Source organism: Chamaea fasciata, unplaced genomic scaffold (genome assembly GCF_029207755.1).
Source record: "Chamaea fasciata isolate MVZ Bird 193981 ecotype frontalis unplaced genomic scaffold, bChaFas1.0.hap1 SCAF_7, whole genome shotgun sequence".
NCBI classification, from domain to species: Eukaryota; Metazoa; Chordata; class Aves; order Passeriformes; family Sylviidae; genus Chamaea; species Chamaea fasciata.
The window spans coordinates 60,161,439-60,182,816 of NW_027094092.1; the positions used below are offsets into that span (position 1 = coordinate 60,161,439).

A 21,378-nucleotide genomic window follows, 5' to 3' on the forward strand; every position below is an offset into this window, starting at 1 on the left:
GCAACACTTTCAAAGTCTTGCGTAGCAGGAGAGCAAAATGTAGCTTTGGATGAGAAAACCCAAGACCAACATGGTTCCTTGGGCCTCCTGACTCCTGTCAGAAGAAACAAAACCTCAGTGCAGCCCAGCACAGGTCGAAATGTGCTGCTTTTTGTGGGGTTTCATTATCTCTCTGTCCCCAGAACCAACTGCAGTGACACCTCTGGAGCTGGGCAGACCTCACCCCACGCCGAATTCCTTTCCGCTGAGGCGTGCCAGCAGCCCACCCCGCACTCCAGATGTTGCTGCTCTCTGAGAAACAAGAGCTTAATAAGCCAGGCTCACCCTTCCTCCTGGGGTGAGCCCAAAGACAGTCAGAGATGGAAAATTGCTGCTCAGTACCATGAACAATGTGCTCGGTCAAAGAGCAGTGCCAGCACTTTGTCTTAATGGAGGAGAAAGCCGAGACGCACAGGGTGAAAATCTGAGCTGGCAGCAGCCAGCGACTTTAACATACATTGAAAACCATCCATGAAAGAGCACACTTAAACCAAGAGAAAAAGCCCTGAGGTATATTTAGACAAACTGAAAAAGAACAAGAATCAAGGGGGGAAAAAAGATTCTGTGTGGCTTTCATGGGTTACGTTTTTCCCAGTCTGTATTTCACTCGAGTTTCTTTTATTGGCTTATCATGAACACACGCCCTATAGAAACACACATGTGCACAGGACTGCGAAAATAAATCTCCTGTTTTGCACACACTGGACCCAGGTTTGCCATTGCCCAGAGGTGTTGGAGCTCTGCTCCTATAGGATTTGGACAGACCCTGGATATTTTTGTGCTCAACCCTGTGTGTTCTCATGGTCACTGCTTTTGCTGAGCTGAGTGGCCCTACTGCTGGCTGGCTTGTTGTCTTGCTCCCTGCTTTGTTTTCTTGGCCTCTTCCTCCAACCCTTCTCAAGGAGGAGACTTTCTGCTTACAAGACCCTGAAGATTCAGGAGATACAACATCCCCCCTTTGCTGGGGTAAAGGCAACTCCGAACTGATGTTGTAACCTACCCAAAACCACATTGGGAAGGTGTCTAGGCCAAGATGTTCACCTGGAATCTCGTGTCCTGCCCTTGCACAATCATCTTCCCAACACTCTGAGCCCTTTCCCCACTGGATCCACTTCAGGTCCCAGCGGAGCTCGAGGCACTAAAATGCAGCTCTTGGCCAGGCTGGCAAGTGCTCCTGGAACACTTTTTTTGCAGGGAAGTCATCTGACATTGGAATAAATGGGCTCCTCAGTGCTGGGATGGTGACCAAGACCGGAAGGGAGCACAGGGGACATCGGGCCGGATCCAGGCATTGTGTCCTCGGGTGTGACACCCTGCAGACACCGAGTGACAACATTTCTCCATGAAGAGCCTCCTTAGCTACCAGGGCTGGGTTTTCAGTGAGCTGTTACTCAGTGGAAGGCGCTGGAATCTGGCCCGGAATAACCTCCCTCCAGTTTCTCCCTCCCCGGAGCTGCAGGAGCCTTTCTGCACCCCCATTCTGCATGGCCAAGCCCGGGTCCCCAGAGACCAGTCCTGTGCACATCCCGAGCTCAGCACCAGCCCATAAATCTTGCTGCTGGATGCAGGCAGTGAAATATGAACAAAGGAAACCACCATGCAGTGCGGGGGTAGGGCGGGGAGTCGCTCTGGCACCCTCCTTGCTCGGAAAGAAGTGAGAAAACATGGCTTTGTGTTGCTGTTGTTGTAGTTGTTGTTTTATGGTTTCTACAGATGCTTCCAATAAAAGAATTATGAAACTATTCCCATCGGTGGCCTGTCCTCTACCCGCAGTAGTGACGGAGAAGTTTGCTGGATTTCCGTCAGCAGAACAATTTGAGTGTGGACTCTACTGCTGCAAATTTAGGAAAGCTCTCCACTTGCTGCCTGCCAAGGAGACAGGTGATTTTTTATTTATTATTTTTGGACACTGGCTGGCGATGATGACGATCAATTTCAATTCAAATGTGTGTGCCTAAATACTTCTGTTATTATGATTTTTTCCTTCCTGGTCTGTGATTTGCTGATTATGTTTAATAATCAGTGTTAATAATTAGTGCTCTAGGGCTTCGACCATGATCTCTGTCTGCACTAATATTTGCAGCCTCCTGGTGTGCTCCAGGGAAAGGGATGAGAGCATGGCAGAGCAGCCACTGGGGAAGGTGTTGAGTGTGGATGTTGAGGGGCTGGATGTTGAGACTTTCTCAGGAATGACGCAAAAGTGCTGTGGTTTGAAGACAGATCCTCATCCAGAGGGAAGGGATTACATTTTATTTAGGAAGTAACTTCTTAAGCAAAGTGGACAACCAGCTAACAAATGCTGGATGATACATCTAAGCCATAAAATGCCATTCCTGGATGTGACTCTTAGGAAACCAGTCCTGAGTTTGCTGTTTTCAAACGGAGTTTGGGCTTGTAAAACCAACATTTAGGCATGCAATAGCTTTTCTGAGACATGACATTTTTTCCCCAGTATTTTCTGCTCTAAATGCGCTCTTTTATAGGTGAAGTGATGTTTTCCTTCTCTGCTCCCCCTGCCCATGCCTGGCTCTGGGGCTTCCAGTCCTCAATTATGCTGCTGCAGCTTCTTTAATGAGTTTGCAGAGATGTCACCGGAACGGCAATGTCTTGGGTGGTGTGGAGCTCTGGAAGAGCTTGAGCAGCAAGGGTCGTGTTTGCAAAGGAGGGAAAACATCCTGGAAACATCCCAGCTCTGGCTCTGGAGCTGGACTGTTGCATGCAGAGCCAGAAATGAGACCTGATCTCTGCTCGCTGGGAGAGAAGCAAACATGTGGTGCTTGGGGTTCGTCCCTCCCCGTGAGTGCACGTGTGGTCTCCTGCCCTGGCTCGGCAGACACGTGGCATCTGCTCAGCTCTTCGAAAGGGATGAGCCCTAAAATATTAAAATATTAGGTAAATAATGAAAACATATTATTTTAAAAAAGGAAGGAAGAAGAAAGTCCGGTTGTAGCAGGACCTGGGAGGCTCACGCTGGAGTGGGCATTGAGCAAATGGCTGTTCTTTACATCACAGGGCAGAAATATGAAAAATATGAAATATGTAGCAGGGCTGGATAAAAAGGAAAATGTAATAAGAGTAGGACAAAGAATGTCACATGCTCCGACCGCGTCTGAACTTGGCAGCAGCAGCCCAGGGAAGCCCACGTAAATCCTAGGAGCATGCTAAAAGCATTTTCACCCCACAAAGACTGACACGCATGAAAAGTATCTTTTCAACAATGTCAATCAAGAACCTGGAGAAATAATTTACTAATACACTGCCTTGCAGGGACACATGGTTGGTGGGAACGGCGTTCACATCTTGGAATGGGAAATAATTCGGGGTGGGGTTGTAACAGGGGCAGAGAGGTGTGAAGTTGTGTGAACAAGCCTGTGTGTCACTGCTGAATTTAAATACGGTGAGCAAAGAGAGAGATTTCGTCAAGGGGCAAAAGGAAAACACAGGAGCAGAAGGAAAGCGCAGGAAAATGAAGCAGAGACAATAAAATGTAACCCCAGACCAAGGGGTGCTGTGGAGAAAGCCGAAATGGAAAATGCTCTGGGTATTGTCTAAGTCACATGGAAAGGAAATTATTATCCAGGCAAGAAATCCAGTGCTGGTGTCTGCAAAGGGAAGCAGCTCAGTGCTGCAGCAGGAGTGGGGTAAGATTGGATTCAGGATTGTCCAGGGCCTGCCCTGGCTCAGCTGTGCCCAGGGGAGCAAATCTTCCTCCCAGAGAGGTCCCTCAGCTGAGCCCTGACTTCTAGAGGCAGCATGGCCTTTGGATGTCTCTCCTTGGCCTGTCCTTTGTGCATTGGAGACAGGCCAAGATCTGCAAAGACTTAGCTACACTGGTATTTTTTCCCCTTGAAAAAATATACTTTCTAATTTATTGAATTAAGGGATACATCTTATTTTGCATTAAAGGGGATACGGTGAAACCGTAGCATGTTCATTTATTCGTATTTCATTTGGCTGTTGCAGAAGGAAATACTACAATATCTTCCTGAAAAAAAATAATGTACTGTAGTATATTCATGGACAGGGCGAGGAATTTTAATCTTTTTTTTTTTCCCCATGTAAGTCCCTATCAGCTCCTGCAGGTAGAAAAACTTTGGTCTAGAAATAGCTTATGGAACCACTTCCCCCAGAGTTCCGTGGGTATAACTTGACAACAGACAGGGTGTGATCATGTCTAGGAATGAGGTCAGTGCTGCAGGCAGGGTAGGTGGGAAAACTGTCCGTAGGTGGAGGACAGAAATAAAGAGGAAGAGTTGCTCCGTCTTTATGATCACTTCTTTTACTTACGTGGAGTTCTGATAACCCTTAATAATAAGAGTAACTTATGGCTGTTTCCCGTTGTCCTGTTCCCTGGGAGCAGAGCCCGACCTGGATGCATCCTCCTGTCAGGGAGTTGTGCAGAGCCACCAGGTCCCCCCTGAGCCTCCTTTTCTCCAGGCTCAGCCCCTTTCCCAGCTCCCTCAGCCTCTCCTGGTGCTCCAGGCTCTTCCCCAGCTCCGTTCCCTGCCCTGAACATGCTCCAGCCCCTCCATGTCTTGTTGTGAGGGGCTCAGGACTGAATCCAGGATTTGAGGTGGGTAAAAGGGGAAGATCCTGCCCCTTCCCATGGCTAATTTCTTCCTGTGCTTTCTCCTGCCTGTTGAAGCCATCCCTGCCCCAGAGAGCAGCCGTGTTGTGCCTCATTGCAGTGCCCGACATGGGGCCTATTGGGACAGCTGCTTTCCCTCCCCACCACCCACCAAACAGCTGAATTCCCCTGCAAAGACAAAGACTTATTTATGCTAGCTCCTCTTAAAGTACATATATTTTAGTCCAGGAGGATTTGCCGGCAATAAAGTTCTCTTCTGAGATTCCTAAATCACGAGGTACTTAGGCTCTCCAGACCGTGATGCCCATGGACAATATTTGCACTGTAGCCTGACACATCTTCCTGCTTTAGAATAACAAAAAAACATGCAGCTGGGACCTGCTAGGCTGCGAGAACTTTAAATCACCTGCTTTTTTTTTTTCTTTTTTTTTTCTTTCCAGAGGGGCAGGTGCAGTTCAGATTATCTGCAAACTACTTTTTAATACTTAACAGCATGGGCTTTAATGCAGTTAGAGATGTCTTTATTCATTCTTACACTCCTGAGTATTTTTGTGTAAACATTTTTCATCTGTGGCAAGCCAGTTTGTTTGTTGTGTTTTGTCATGTCAGAGCAGACTGTGATTAGACACTGAGATGAGACTACTAAATATTTTCAGATGTTTTCTATTTCCCCGGCAAAGAGCTGGATTTGAACCAAAGCTCCGAGGTGAAAGGGTGATGTGTAATATATTGAGACATCTGAAATAAAATAATGTAATGTTTTTAATATTTAAGAAGAAAAAGGCAGCAGTAAAACATTGTGGAAGGAGGAGAACATGAATACCTATATATTTTAATTTTAAATGCATGCAGATGTTGAATTTTAATCAGAGCATGTCAGAATCGAACTGTAACAAAGGCAAAAATGTGAGATCTGTTTTCTTGGATTGCTTCCATATTTTGGGCTCCAGATTTTTATTACATATAGCACTGCATCATCATATATTTATGTAAAGTGCCAGCATCCATTGAGTTGGTGTATGCCTGATGGTTAGCATGTAAAACACTTTACAGTGAGAAGTATATTCTTTCTCTCAGTATGTGGAGTATATATCATATTATACAAGCCTGTGCCTTCTTGCACAGTGGCAGGGCTCGTTTTCACTGCTTGGTACATATGGTGTTTCTTTTGGACCCTTCTACCTCTTTTCTCAGTTCCAGAACACTTTTCTGGTGAAGATCTCAACCTGGACTCATGAGAAGGGTCTAGGGCAGAGGGAAAGCTGTGCTTTTAAAAAGGGTGATAAATGCTGGAGAGCTGGCACAGATGGAGGATGCAGAAGCCAGGCATCACCTTTCTGGTGCTGTGTTTGCAGCTGAGTGTCACTGGTGTCACCCAGGAGCCACCGAGCAGCAAAAGTTGGGAATGGAGGTGGCCTGGGAGCTCTCTGCTCTTCCCCAGCCAGTGCCACCCTGGGGCAAACAGCAGGGCTGGCTGGGGATGTGGGTGAATGGTGCCTTCAATCCAGGGCTGGGCACCCTGCTTCCACTCACCAAATTTCCATGTCTCTGAATTTGTTCTGAGCATGAATCCATGAATCCACGAATCCATGCTGTGAAATGTCTTTTTCCAGCACACCTGCCTCAACTGCCACCGTGCTGGGGCATCTGCCTCTTGCAGAAGGTCAGTTTCAATGCAGAAAACTAAAAATGCCGAAGTCCAGAGACTACAAGGGGTTGCTTTAGGCAGAGTGACAGAAGGGGATCGAATGTGCCGCAGGTACGCTCCATTCTGACAGCAGGAAAACCAGTGGCATCTCAGGAAATAATTGCATCAGTACCAGTGGAAGGCAGTTCCTCAGCAGGGCTCCCTGTGCCTGCTGCAGAGGGCTGGGAATAGGTGCAGGAAAGCCAGCCTGGGAACCCCTGGTCTCAAGAGACCTGTCAGCTCCTTGCACCCATCCCAGAGGTGGGCACTGGTGCCTGTGTGGGCCAGGGTGATGCTCCAAAGCCACTCTTCTGTTCAGGATGCCCCACAGCTCTCTGGGGGGGTGTCTGCATTGGGTCTGCTTCCTTTTTTGGTTTCTTTTCTGGATTGCATTTCTTCAATGAATAGACTTTCTTTTTTTTTTTTTTTTTAAGCCCTTCTCACGCCTTCAGCTCCTGGAGTGAAACACGTGACGGCTCTTTGCTGATGTTTTTTCCTAAAACAGTGATGTTTGTGGAACGTGTCTCGAAAGCTGCAGCCCTGGCTGGTCTTGGCTGCCAACTGCTCTGTCCTGGGAGCCTCCAACCCCGGAGCTGAGGTCCAGCAGCCCAGCCTGAGCTGGGAGAGGGGGAGGGAGGCTCTGTGCCATGTTCAGGCTCCAGGTTTTGGCAGGGCAGTCCATAGGTTTGTGGTAGCACAAATTCATGCCTGAGGCTAAAAGTTAATCAGAACAAACTGATTTTATTCCACCTGGCTTACCTAACTTGACACTCTGCAAACACTCTCCCAGGGTCATACACCTTTTCCTCTATCTGTGGATATTCCCACTGGGTTGGAAACTCCCCCCGGTTCAGCTGTGCTTGGTCGTTCCCCCCATCCCTTGGAGGCAGCTCACTTAATGGGAGATGTCTTCAAAAAACTATTCCAGGTTGTTCCATGACAGGAGAGATGTACAGCACATGAGGAGAGATGTCCCTGGGAAGGTTTTGCATCTCACGGTGTCCCCACAGGGGAGTAATTTCCACCAAAGGCCTCACCCCACTGACGTGGCTGTGGGGAAATAGGAGAGATCATTTTCAGGCTGGATGTTTTTTCCTTTTCCGTCCCACTCCACCTCTTAATGGGTCCTTTTTGTTCAGGGGGTTTTCTGCCCCCTCTTACAGCATCATGAGCTGGATTCAGGAGAGTTTTATTCTCCTTAATGGATGCTGTTAGGATGACAGATGAGTGTGGGATTTCGGACCTTTTATTAGGGACTGGTGATATTATTAGGGATTCAGAACAAAGGGACTATCCCAAAGGCTAGATTAATAAAGGCCTCTATATGCCTGCCTCCTAACACCAGGTGAGGTGTTGGGAAGTTCATGTGCTTGAAGTGACACATTTTAAGCCTTGTACCTTTGGTTTTCCTGCAGGGAAGGCTGATCCTCTGCTGTCACCTGGGTATTTGTGCTTGTTCCCTGTGCAGAGCAGGCAGGGACAGAGTATGACAGCTTTGGAATCCTCCTGGCTTTGGGAGCTCTGGATTTGTGCAAGAGTAAAGCGCCTGAACGGAAAGGAAGCCGGAATCAGGATCTGGCTCCTGTTTCTGACATGTCGAAAATATACTCAGGGCTGGATGGTCGAACTGGGACCTTGCTGAACCAGTTCCTGGAGGGGGAAGGGTCTGGGACTGCCTAACACAAATAGACGTCCTCATCAAACTATGTGTCAACTGATGCCAGGACTTTTCCCCGTGAAGACAAAGCAGGACCCAGGGTCCCAAGTGATGCCAGCTTGGACACTGGTGGCCCTACCTCCCCCAGGAGCATTTGAATGCCCACACTGTTTGGCAAAGGTGATCCTGTTCCTCACATGTCTGTGTTTTTGCTCCTGAGGCTCCTGGGATTGCATTTTGAGGCCTCAGCAGGGAGGTCATTCCCACAGCAGAGGTGCAGATGAAGCAGTGATGCCGAAGCACTGCAATATGTGGACATACCTAAAGCCCTGAAGATGCTGGTGGACCTGGACTGATCAGAAAGGCTTGTCACATCGGTTATTTTCTGTTTTACCCACAATTTTCTGAGACTTTTGGAGCTGCAAACAGTTTGGCTCATACCCCACAATCTGAGCTCACACAAAACTCTCATTGACGCCAATAATTTTCCAGCCCGTCATTCCCAGTGACAGCAGCAGTTTTGTCTGGGCAAGAACTCTGCCATGAGGGCACACACATTTTCCAGGGTTTTCTCAGGTAAAGGTTTTATTTTCCTAATTCTTTCCCCCTGGTAGGTGCTGAGCTGTCAGAATCACAGCCATGCAGAATTCCAGCTTAGTTAAAACAATATCCTAAAGGTTGCAAAGCCGTGCTGCTTGCCAAGAGCGAAAGTTGAATGTTCCACTCTCCTCATTTGACTATATTTAGTCCGGGATCCTAATGAAGTCTTTCTTTGTGTGATTTCATGTCTACAGGGCAACTGTGAGAGAGGACTTCCTAATTCTGTCAGGATGCTGGCAGCCCTTGTGCTGGGACAGCGTGTCCTCTGGGCCTCTGCTGCATGGCTCTTGTACAGTACTGGATTGTGCCCCATGTGCTACTGGGGATACTGGGGAGATCCTGTGGCATTATTCTTTCTTTTCCCTTTTCCTCTCTTTCTCCATTTTTTTTTCCCCTCTATGAAAGAAACGTGTGTGTGTATTGCAGCAGGTTAATTTCTGGTTGTTTTCCTGCAGATATTTGATAATAACAGGGCCTGGTGATGGTGGGTTCAACCAGAGTATTTTGAAGGGTCGTTTGGGTTGAAATCCTCCTTCCTTTTCTGGTGTCCAAATGAACAAGCATGGGATGGTGAAACACAACATGAAGAATAGGACATCCTTTCCATGCTCTTCAGCCATGGATGACCATTGGGTGAAACAGAACCATAGAATCATTTAGGTCAGTAAAGACCTCCAAGATCTCGGAGTCCAACCTTTGATCACCACCATATCAACTAAACCACTGAGTGCCACCTCCAATCATTTCTTGAACACCTCCAGTGATGGTGAGTTCACCGCTTCCATGGGCAGCCCTTTCAAGTGCCCGACAACCTTCTGAGTGATGAAATTCAACCTTGAGTGATGAAATTCTTCCCGATGCCCAACCTGACCCTACCCTGGACCAACTGGAGGCCATTCCCTCTCATCCTGTCCTTGTTCCCTGGGAGCAGAGCCCAACCCCCCCGGCTGTCCCCTCCTGGCAGGGACTTGTGCAAAGCCACAAGGTCCCCCCTGAGCCTCCTCTTCTCCAGGATGAACCCCTTTCCCAGCTCCCTCAGCTGCTCCTCATAGGACTGACTCTCCATCCACTTCCCCAGCTCCATCAACTCTTGTGTCACCTTACTGCCCCACCATGCAGCACACTGGTACCTTTCCCTGCCCTCCTTTGCACACAGCTGAGGATTTGAGGATTTGCCTTCTTCCTCACATCCGTGTTACATCACTGCAGCATGCCAAAAATTATATAGAGAAATGTAAAAAAATCATATCTCTGGGATTCTGCTGAGGTTTCTCAGCATGAGAAAAGCTGTGCTGGAAGGAGATCTGCCATGTGGAAATGTCCCAGGGAAACTCCAGCTCCCCAGGGTGAAACCTCTGGAAATCCATGGAGGAAAAGGCTACGCACGAGCTGGGTTTTGCACTTGTGTTCCAGCAGAAGTGCAGGGCTGGGCTGCCTGCTGTTCATCAGCCTCCTGGATATTCATCTCAGTCCCCAGCTGGCAGTAAATGTATTGTCGGATATCCCTCTAAAGTTGTGTAAGTTATTGCTTTCTTGGAGGGCTTTTTATACCTGTGTGTATTTTTCTCCCCATTCCAGCATCTCACAAAGCTCTCTTTAGAGACTCTCGGCGCTGCTAAATATAGTTTTTTGGTTTTTTTTTAATATTTTGCAAAAGTCCAGGACACGTCTTCACTTGGCACATGAAAATTAGTTAACAGACCGTCATGAGACCTTTCTGTGCTCTCCCACTGTTCTCACTCCCACAACACCTGACGTGGAGCACGCGGGCTCAAGGGCGGCCTCGGCTTTGCTCCGTGACTCGCCATTAATCAGGATGAGGAACGGCCTTCCCAGTTCATAAATCCCAGGCAAACTCCGTTTCCCACGTTTTCTGTCGAAGGGACATCAGCAGGCTGTTTGTGTTAATCCGTGCCCTCTCAAGCCCCACGTTAGGGGAGGTGAGATGTGGCTGTGGGGGGCTCTGGGGTATTGACAAACACATTTCCACCTACAGTCCCAGACCTGTTCTCCCTCCGTGGTCTCTAAGTTGCACACGTAGCCCTCGAGCACAGATTGTTCAGTCACTGAAACCACAAACTAAATATTTGGGCTTCCACCACTTTAAGTAAACATGTCCTATCTACACCCCAGCTGCCAGGAGAGATGCTGAATTTGGGGATGAGCTCGCTGCATTAAAAATTCCTAAATATCCATGATCACTTAACTGGGGATTGCTGTAAATAGCTGTAGCTGCTGAGCAGTGGTATAAAATTAAATCATAGGGAACAATAGCGATTTAAGTGGCATTTCTGGCTTTTTATGGGAAAGGGAGGGGAGGAGAGGGAATGTTTCACAGCAAAAAGCATAAAGATGGTTAATTCTCCCTCGGTACCACTAGTGTCTTGAAAAGATCACAGAAGATGAGATGTTCTCCCTCAAAAGTTCAATGCACTGATTGAAAAACCGAGGGCAAAAACTAGAGGAAAGCAATGTTGATAGAGGGGCTCAAAGGTAATTAGTAACTGTGGCTGTAGGGCAGGGTGGAAGCTCGTTGTTAGCTTCTTATCACAGAGGAGTGATCAACACTTGGAATGGACAAACACACAGAAATGAAGTGGTCAACCCCAAATCTTTTCCTCTGCAGCAGCTGAGCATGGCACTGGCTCTTGCAGGATCCCCCTCCACTGCTATGTCACCTCTGCTTTTCTGCATCCCAATCACTGAGGTCTTTTTCCCACCCACTGCTTTCCAGGTGGAGCTTTAGCTGGATTACTTTCAACATTTCTCTGAGTGCCTGGGGCCTTACCAAGTTACTCCCAGGGACTGTGTCCAGCCTTCATGGAAAATGTGTGGTGTCTTTCCACCAGCAGTCAGGGAGGTCGGATGCTCAGCATCCATTGCACCACACACCTCATGCCATGCCAAGGTGCACATGTGCCTTTCCCCACTCTGGATGAATCACCTTCAGGGTTTCTTTTAGAGGAGAACATTATTACGGGTGAAGTGTTATTAAAAAAAAAAAAAAAAAAAAGAGAGATAAATTCTGCACTCTACCATGCTTGGAGAGTTTGCAACATTGCCTGCATTTCTAGATTTATCTGATTGTGGATATCATATATGCCTGAGCAACTTCCCTCCTTCTCTCTTCTCTTCTCTTCTCTTCTCTTCTCTTCTCTTCTCTTCTCTTCTCTTCTCTTCTCTTCTCTTCTCTTCTCTTCTCTTCTCTTCTCTTCTCTTCTCTTCTCTTCTCTTCTCTTCTCTTTTCTCTTCTCTTCTCTTCTCTTCGTCTAGTCTATGCTCTCAACTCACAAACACAAATAGGCTGGATTTCAAAATCTGGCTGATATATACTCCGTGGGAGGGTTGTGAAGCTATTCACCAACATTTTTTGGACCACAAAAGACTGCTGTCCATGTATAACTCTATACTTAATGGGGTCCAGGTTGTGATGCAGAGCTGAGACCTAAATGAGTTGTTTTTCAAGTCACTGTTCTGGTCCATTTATCCTCCTGACCTGCAGAACACAGGTACCAACCACTCTGGCACCCATGGGACCACAAAGAACAAGGAATCCAGGTTTAGAGGTTCAGCATTCTCCTCCCCTCAGCTGTAAAATGGAGCTTCCAGCAGAAGCTCCTCTGCATAGCATATCCCTGAGATGGAGAAGGCAGTGGGAGCCCTTGGGTAGCTCCAAAACTGCATCTTGGACTCCAGAACATTGAGAGAGGGAACAGTAAACACAGCAATCCACTTTGCCCTTCCCACAGAACAGTCCAGCTAGGCTCCAGAGCAGCACATCTGCATGCACACCATGGTATTTAATGCCTCAGCACTGAAATAAAGGAATTATTTTATTTATTAAGATGCTTTTCTTCATCGTGCTGCAGTGTCTGGATGCTCTCCCCTCATACAGAATCACGTTAGAGTGTTAAGGGGAAAAGCATCAAGAAAAGCACATCTTTGTAGGAAGATTTCTAAGCTATTTATCTCCCAGGAGGGTAAAAAAAGTGGAGATACTTTGTATCTGGGAACTCTTAAATTCATATTTATACACATTTCCCCTGGGGCAGGATTTATTGTTAAATAACAATAGGGGAACAGCATGATTTCAGCGAAGACATTTGGGCTAGTGAATGTTGGAGCAAATTCCACTTCAGCGTTACTATTCAAAGTCAGAGCTGCTTTCAAATTGCTTTAAAAGTACATCCTGAGCAGAAATGTCCCAGCCCAGGCACTGCTTCTCGGTGGCACCAGTGCCAGTGTGTCTTGCTTTGCTGCAACCAAAGGCCTGAGTCGTGTAAGCCCTTGAAATCTTCATTTTAGTAATGAAAAAACCTGGCAGAGAAGGAAAACACAGTATCTGAGGTCTTAGAGCATGTCAAAATTGTATGAAACTGCTGTGTATTTGAAGATAACTTTCTGTTTTTCCTGGGGGTTGCCTACTAACCTGATGTGGGATGGTGCTGGTGATTCCCATCTGCTGCAGCGAGTTGTGCGCCTCTGGGGATGCAGGTTCCCTGTGGATCCCACCCTGCTGGCAGAGGGACACAATGCCTGCTGGAATTGCTCCTGTGGTGAGCTGACAAAGCCATCTGCCCTCCCCATGGGGTGGGCATTTTATTAAAGATGAGGAACTTCCCTTGTTGTGACAGAGGACTTGTTCGACGTGTCCTCTTCCTGCAAACGTGGCCTCCTCTCCTCCCTTTCCCTCTGCCTGCTTCCGAGGGCTGAGGTCCCCAGGAGCTCCCCACAACAGCAGGATTTGTACCCTCAATTCTCAGAGTTGTCCCCCTTCCCCTGTGTAAGTGATATTTGTGTCCCAGCCTGCAGCAAAGCCCTCTGGGCACACCCCTGCTCCTGGGGATCCAGCACCCTTTCTTTCCACAAGAAAAATATCTGCCAGGCAGTCCTAAGGCTTATTTAAAGAGTTAAATCCATGTGTGTCCCTAGAACTGGAAAAAGGACAGAGAAACCTGACCAGGCAGCTATCAGTTTGTCCCAAGCTCTGTCCTTTCTGTGCTACACCTGCTCAAGGTGCAGCGATGAGGAGAAGCAAATTTCCATCTCCCACAAAGAAGAGCTTTAGGGTCTTTGGGACCAAGGCGATGCACCAAAAACCACAAGCCTTCTCAGGCAAGCAGCTGGAGATTTTTCTCCTGGAAAAGCCAGCAGGAAAAGCAGTGAAGAAACCCAAAGTAGGAGTTTGCACGCTGTCCTTCGGTTACTTCCCATGAGCAGCATCCAGCCATGGCCTCCCGTCCCTACTGCGGCTGCTCTGGCACACGCGGCAGCTTGTGCTGCTGTCTGAGTGCCAAAGGGAACGTCTAATGGGGTATTGTTTGTGTGTGTTCCTGAGATGGAAGTGATTAACATAAAATACGTAAAAGGATCATGTCAGGAATTCTCTCCAGAGCTGCACGGTTAGCGGGCCCGCTCTGGTTCGCATTACGGGATTACAGTGTGTTCCGTAACTGCTCCATGTTGGACACAGATTTGGGGCTCTTTCTCCAGTGTTTACAAACACGGATGGGAGCTGAGAGAAAAATGCAGCCAGCTGCTCGTGGATTTATGGACCTCTACTCCATCAACGCAAACACACGTAGGGATATTTACGTTGTCCTCATATCACGGCAGATACCGGAGGGTCCTTAAACAACCCTGCAGGGCCGAGCAGCTCATCCACACTTCAGATGCAGGCAAACAACCTTGGCAGCTCTTCTGGATCTCAACTGATAGACATGCTCTTCATCAAGGGCCTGGAAATGTTGCTCCTTTGAGCTCCAGACTAATTCAACGCCTAAAATCTGTGGAAAAGAGCTGCGCTGAGCTGGTGGGAAATTCAAGCAGTCTGAGGCATTGGAGCCAGTGAAGCTGTTAAAACATAAGGTAACGTTCAGGCTCAGATCTCCAAAGCCTGATCTGTTTGTCAGCACGGCTACATTGACTCTTGCCTCGTGATCCTTTCTCACAAAGAGCCTAGGGATGTCTCCCTCCCTTTCCATGCCGTGGAAGTGGGTTTAGTGGAGAATCATTAAAATAAAGGAAGGGGGAGAGGTGGGGGGAGGAAAGGAAAGCAAAACAAATCTCAACCCCCAGAAGTTTCTATTGTGAAAGTGTCAGAATAACTGTCCTGGAGCTGATTTTACCCTGGGTGTAGCGTTATTGATGTCAGCGTGGGAAGGAAAGGCCTGGTTCAGCCTTGCACTGCAGCAATTTTAAGCTGAGGCTTCTGGAAAGCTACAGTGGCATTAAAGTGATGTTGAAGAATGAGATATCACCGTGGTGCATGACTTCACCAGTGCCAGTGGCCTCACATCAAGTTAATCTTCCCCACTGGAGGCTCTGAGGAACGGTAACCGAAGCGCACAGAGCGCATCCCTCCTTGGGTGGTTTATTTTGCTCTGTTTTTGTCTGAAGACCACTGCCCCCAACTAGCCAGACCAGGACTTGGTGGTCCTGCAGATGACTCTCATGTCTGGATGAGGGGGGCATTTTTGGAGCAAGGCCCATGCTCCCATTCTCCTCTATCTTGACCAGACTGGCACCTGTTGGAGAGAAAGTGATGATCTCCACCATGGAATCTCCTCTTCAGTGTTTCTCTCTGCTTCTACCTCTTCTCTCAATCCTGAAAGTTTGCCTTTACTTTGTCCAGCTCTAACTTCCACATGGGACCTCCTCCTTTTCCAGTTCTACCACTCCAGAAGAATCCAGCTGGGATCTCTCTGCTGCTGACTTCCCAGCCACAAGTGGAGCACAGGTCTCACTCCTCTACTGACCAACATCCATTTTTCTTTCTGTGTTTCTCCGCTTCTTTCTCTGTTCCATGCCAAGGATAACGTAGCCATGTCTCCACTCTTCTCTATATTGTGCATCTTCTTTTCCTTGTCATCTCAGTGCCCTGTCAACCACAGTCAATTCTTGTAGATTTTCTGCAGAACATCCCTAACACAGTGGAATTCTTCTATTCCCGCAGCTAAAGCATTCATCCAGGATCTCGTTTCTCTACCTGGTTTCTGCAAATCCCTTTCATCTGGTCTTCATAGGAAGCTCTCCATAGCTTAAAAAAATTTATTGTCTACTTCTTTTTAAACCTCTCCCTTGAGGATGTGGCCTGTTTCACCCTGTTTTTTACCTGTCATCTTCTGTCGCCTCTTGACTGAACAGGGTCAGTCCTCTTGATCAGCCTTTCTGCAGTGCCCAACACAACAGACCCAAAGACCATCAGAACACAAGTAGCCAATGGTAATATAGGAAAATATGTAGTGGTTTCCATGGCAAAGATGTGAAGAAAAAAATCTGGTGCTCTGCACCAAGCTCGGTGAAACATGAGGATGCAGGAAAGGATCCTGATCATGCCCAAACTCACACCAAATCCCTCCCCAGCTTCCACAGTGATTTCATCCCTCTAAGTTAAAGGGCTCTGCATCTCATTTACTTTCCCTCTCTTTTATTTGTTTTATAATTGACTTTTTGAACTTCTGCCTGAATTGGGGCCAAAGCTGAGAGTGACTTAATTCCAGCAGGATGCGAAGGCCTGGACCTTCGCAGAGTCTCCCCACTGACTTTAGAGTGATGCTCAGAGAGTTAAAGGGAGCCTGTGATCTGTCCAGAATAATACCCCCATCACTGAGAGAGTGGTACAGTGGGATGGGGATCTACTTCATTGCTGGTGTCCAGGAGACAGAGTATTGCCCAGCAGTCCCCACAGCAATGCCCTCAGACGGGTAAATAACTGCATTTTCTCAGCTCTTCTTATTCAGCAACTTATCAAATACTTTCTTGGCCTTTTACATTTCACTAAACTAGATTTTGGGGGAACATGGTCACCGGTTGCTTTCTGGTCTGGGAGAGAAGCAGGGAAGAAGTCTGCATGTTGAGTTGAAGAAAAGATGGAGTTTTTGCTTGTGTGGATTTCAGGGTCACCTGGATTTTAAAATAGTTGAGAGAGATGCTAAATCTTCTTAAATCCATCAATATCATTCTACCTTGGTAATCCATAGTGGTTTCTCTGTTTTGGGAGTATTAGCAACAGTGGGAGCGAGCAGATAAAGACGGAGATTTTAGATGATATAAACACAGTATCCTTTAATTTTGCAGAACTGTTGTTCGTGGCCTTTCCACGACTTACCCGAAAGAAGCAGAGCTGATGTGAGAGAGCTGGAGGCCACGTACCTGTTTGAAAAACCAAATGGGCTGAAAAGTATGTGCTCGTTTCTTTTGTAAGAAATTGTTCTAATGTGTTGGCACATTAGAACAGCAGTCCCTGCGGCACACAAAGCATTTTCATCTGCCACTTTCTTAATTAAGTGGACACGAGCGAGTTTCTTGCAGGTGGGAAGCAAGTCTGCAGAGAATTACAGGGCACTACCTCAATACAAATTCCCTGAAAATCAGAAGAGAGGAGGTACTGTGGTGTTATAGAAAGGGGAGGTTCTTGAGTGATGCAGCCAGCCTGTGGGAGTCAGTCACGATCATTTACAGCAGCTCCGGATGTGACCCAAAGCCACTTTTTGGCTCCTTTCTGAAATTAAGCGTTTCTGATGAGGCAAAGGAAAGCTCAGGCCAGATTTTATCTAATGTGGGACACAAAGGGTCTGATCCTCACCTGCTGGAAACGGGAGTAACGCCACTGACTCACACAGAGTCCCACTTCTGGGAACACGGCCCAAACTACTCATTTTAGTCCAGGACTGTTGGCAAAACACGGCATTTACCCCCAAATTACGAGGAGCTCGCAACCAGTCAGCGACTTTCCAGCGCGGCTACTTTGGCCCCATCACACGCTGCTAATCTCTTCAATGATTTATGTGCTCTTTTAAGTTTTAATACTCCCTCTGTCATGAACCTTCCTCACTAGCAAGTTGACAGTTTAAATTAGTGTTTAGACATGGCTTTCATAATGTCAGCTTTTGTTTTGTCTCAGTCATCTGTTGGAATTCCTTCCATTGTATCTGAAGTGACTCATGACAATAAATGACTTCTTTCTTCTTTTGTTCTTAATCGGGGAAGAATGGAATGAACCATGCAATATTTGTAAAAGAGCAGTCTTAATTAGTCCTCAGCTGTAGCTAAAGATGCTTGTCTTGTCTCTTTAGCATATTAATGCAGGAAGCCATGCGTTCACGTGGGCAATTGCCATGTTCCTGAAAAGCCTCGTTACAAGCCAAATTCTCCAGCGTAAAAGTATTCAAAAGTATTCCCCGGCCCCGCTGCCGTGCTGAGCCCTGCCAAATGAGGAGCCTGTGCCCCGGGGCTTTGTGTGAGGCTGCTCAGGCCTGCGAGGAGAAAAACGGGCACACTTTGGAGTGATTCATCTCAAGGATTGGGTTTCTTTTTTGTTTTGTGCCTCTTAAAGGTATAAACTCTCCGAGCTGAAAGCTGGAGCTTCTCTTCAAAACCTCACGGCTGCTGCCTGTGCCTTTCCCTGCTCCCAAAGGGGGTGATGTTCACTGATTATGGACCTCAAAACTTTCTTTGCAAGGTTGAGTTGCCTCAAATGTCCAAGTGCTGATGAAAGGATTTGGGTGGGAATGTGTTAATATTTTGGGCAGAATTAATAGCGGCTTCTTTTAGGGACAAAATATGTTTTCTTGTGCAGAAATGCAAAAGGCTGTGTCTTCTATTGCCAAAGCTGGTGTGACCATGTAGTATTTAATACATTCCTGGACCCAGTGAACGGCAACATCTTCTTCCTTCTTCTTCTGTTTTCTGTTTGTCATTTGTGGGAAGAAAATTGATTTTGTAAGGAAGTGTGGGAAAATGGCATTCCCAGCTCGACTCCCTGTTCACTGAGCTCTCTCCTGGTCCATGTAGGGCCATGCCCACGATGCCAAGTTATGCAGTAATTGTTGTGAAACGCAGCTAAATAAAGGTTTAGGTTGAGAGCTGGCTTCTCCCTGATTGTGTTTCGAGGAAGGGCTGTAACGGGCGTTTGGGGATGTGCTTGTCACTGGATTTTAGGCATTAAGTCTCCTTTCCCAGTAAGCCTCCTTTTCCTAAAACCTGGCTTGCCCAATAGTCTGGGAGTGTGGCTTGCAGCCTTGTCTTACTAGTAAGGGGTTAGGGTCCCATTTGATGACATGCTTCCCATCTATCCATATTTCTCTACAGTTTTGTGCTTAATTCCCACATAATGAAGCATCCTGGATACATCCCTTAGACCCTGCTGAGGCGCTTCCTATTTTAGCTCATTAAAGAGGATCCTGCCACAGCAAGACACAACTTTAGAGGGTCAGCAGGAGATGTTTGAGAGGATGGGGAGCCAAAAGTGGTCACCAGGAGCCCATTTCCTGAAATCATCCCTCCTAGAGAAGACAGTTTTGTTTTGCAGGTTCTGATCCAAATGTGGTGCTTTGTGGAGAAGGAAAAATGAAGCACAGATGAACAAGGCTGTGATGAGAACACTGGTGAGGTGCTGTTTGCTGTGCACAACAACAGCCTCACTGAGCCCAAAAACATATGAATAAAACCATGAATTCTTCTGTGCCAGTACATGGTGCTCTGTATTTTAATAGTCTGTTTAAATATACATACAGCTATTTTTCTCTTGCTCAGACCTTGTAACAAAACCAAATGTCTTAATGAACACAAGGAGAAAGCGAGCAGCTGTAGAAGGACATTAAAATGTACAAACCCAGCAAAGTCCTGGGGAAATCATTGCAACTTTACTCAAACTACTTTCAAAAGTAAGTTGCTCCTCTGGAACCGGACTGAAATAAGTGCTGTGCTGATTTCCCTCTGTGCTCCAAAGAAATCCATGTTCCCTCTCAGGTCTGTGGTCTTGTACAGCCTCCAAAAATATTTGTACAATTCATGGTGAGCTCTGTTGGATTGTGCTATCACCAGGTTCATAAAAACCATGGTCTTCTTTCCAGCCCTGTCCTCCACCTCTTGCTAAGGAAGATTTGGCAGAGCATTTTTAGGGAAGCAGAGGTTCACTGGGAGAAGTGGTACCATTTATTGGCCTAATTGGTGAAACTGAGGAAAACAGAACATGTCTGGGACACAAATCTTTCTGCAGGTGCAGTAAGGTTTTAGGCAAGTGCCCAAACCAGCCTTGGAAATCCAGGTTTTTGCAGGCATAGATATTCTGCAAGTATAATGTAATACCTCAGAGGAGACTTTGGGCAACAGCTTTACCTCTAATATACAGAGACTGTCTGCTCTCTGTCCATCTAACATCTCACAGTGAATTTCTAAGAAAATTGCAAAATTGCAATGACAAGGCCAGGGTGTGAGAGCACAGGATGAGTTCTTTCCTCGTAGGAGAACTGTCACGCCTTTACTGACCCCAAAGAAATATTTTCTCCTTGCTCAACCTTGCAAATCTCTGCTGTGATGGTGTATGCCTGCTCTTCCCTAAAGCAGGAGTTGCCAAAGGGCAGAAATTCACTAATATTGCTTTTTCCTACATCATCATCAAACGTGTTCCTAGCTTGTCATCAGCTGAGGTCAACTTTTCCTTCCATCTGTGTTTACACTGGATTGGGATGAGTGGGTCCTGACCGTGATCAAAGCCTCAGGGTAGCATAGAGGGGGTTAAGCCTTCTGCTGGAAAAGCCATCCAAAGGGTTTATCAGTTTGGCACAGCGTTGATGTGGCTGGGATTTCACAGAAAAACTGGCAGATTTGGATGCCTTTGAAATGTAGAGGAAGATGGGGCTGATCATGTGGAAAGACTTCCAACCCTCCTGCAAAACCAGATACTTCTGTAAGGGCCTCTTAACCTCTTAACCAGCACTTCATTACAGCTTTCCCATTGGCCTCCAGCTCAATGTTAACCTTGGCCCTGGTGCAGAGAATATTGACTTTCAGGGTCAATAAATCTTAATATGGATCAAACTGGAAGTTATGTTTACTTACTTTACAACTCCTTTCCAGTGCAATTACTCTTTACACAATGCAAGGACGTTCTGCACATTTTTCTTCCTCTTCTTCGCCATTTTGAGGCGCGTTACTCTTCCAGCAAGAGCCTGGGCTTTCCAAGGCTCGGATTTTCCTCCAGAGTTTTTCTTTGATTTCTTGTGTTATTTATCTCCTCCTACAGAAGGCAAACATGATTTTTATTTTTCTTTTTCTCCAGTGTGGATCCGTGTCAAACGACTGCCTCCTGGCGTAGCCGCATCCAGGAGCAGCGCGCGGTTGCGTGGGACGCCGGAACCACAAAAGGTTTTTTCAGACTTCCAGGATTCCGAGCCCGTGTCGCTGAACCACACGACCTATCCCGCAGTCCTGCTCTGCTTTCGAGTACTGGTGCACTTTCCTCTTTGTTTATATCAGCCAATACCTACAGGATTTTAATGAGAGTACAGTGAGCTGCCTGTACGTGGCGGGGTGTGCGCCGTTCCCATAATGAGGCATGTATGGAGCCTGGGGCTACAGAGGCAAGGAGCCAAAGGATGTTATTATCGCCCTTATAAATTGTTTTCAAAATAAATAAGATGCGGAATGTTTAACTTCTGAAAGGGAAAAAAAAAAAAAAAAAAAAAAAAGGAAGGTTTGTGCTCTGTGTACTGACCCAGGGTGGGGGGTGGGAGCAGGAAAGAGGAGGAAAAAGGGTGGGTTGATCTGTAGCCTTTTGATTTGAGTCACTTCTGTTGAGCACATGTGAATTCAGTGTACACGTGTTGCTGGGGCTACAGCCAGGCCCAGATGTGTCCAGGATCATAGAATCATGAAGTGCTTTAGGCCGGACATTAAAAACCATTAATTTCCAGCCCCTCTGCTGTGGTCAGGGACACCTTCCACTACCCCAGGTTGCTCCAAGCCCCATTCAGCCTGGCTTTGGACATTTCCAGGGATGGGGAGGCACAACTTCTGTGGGCA

The 21,378-nt window shown here is 47.0% G+C and overlaps 1 long non-coding RNA gene across 1 annotated transcript in view; it reads left to right on the top strand.

Moving 5' to 3' along the window:
• The window catches only part of LOC136291862 (uncharacterized), a 44,053-nt gene extending 23,222 nt beyond the window's left edge, over window positions 1-20,831 (top strand). The window contains exons 2-3 of the long non-coding RNA XR_010721787.1: window positions 1,753-1,920; window positions 20,636-20,831. This is a non-coding gene — a long non-coding RNA (uncharacterized lncRNA). The remainder of the gene's footprint in view (window positions 1-1,752; window positions 1,921-20,635) is intronic.
• Window positions 20,832-21,378: the final 547 nt, after the last annotated feature.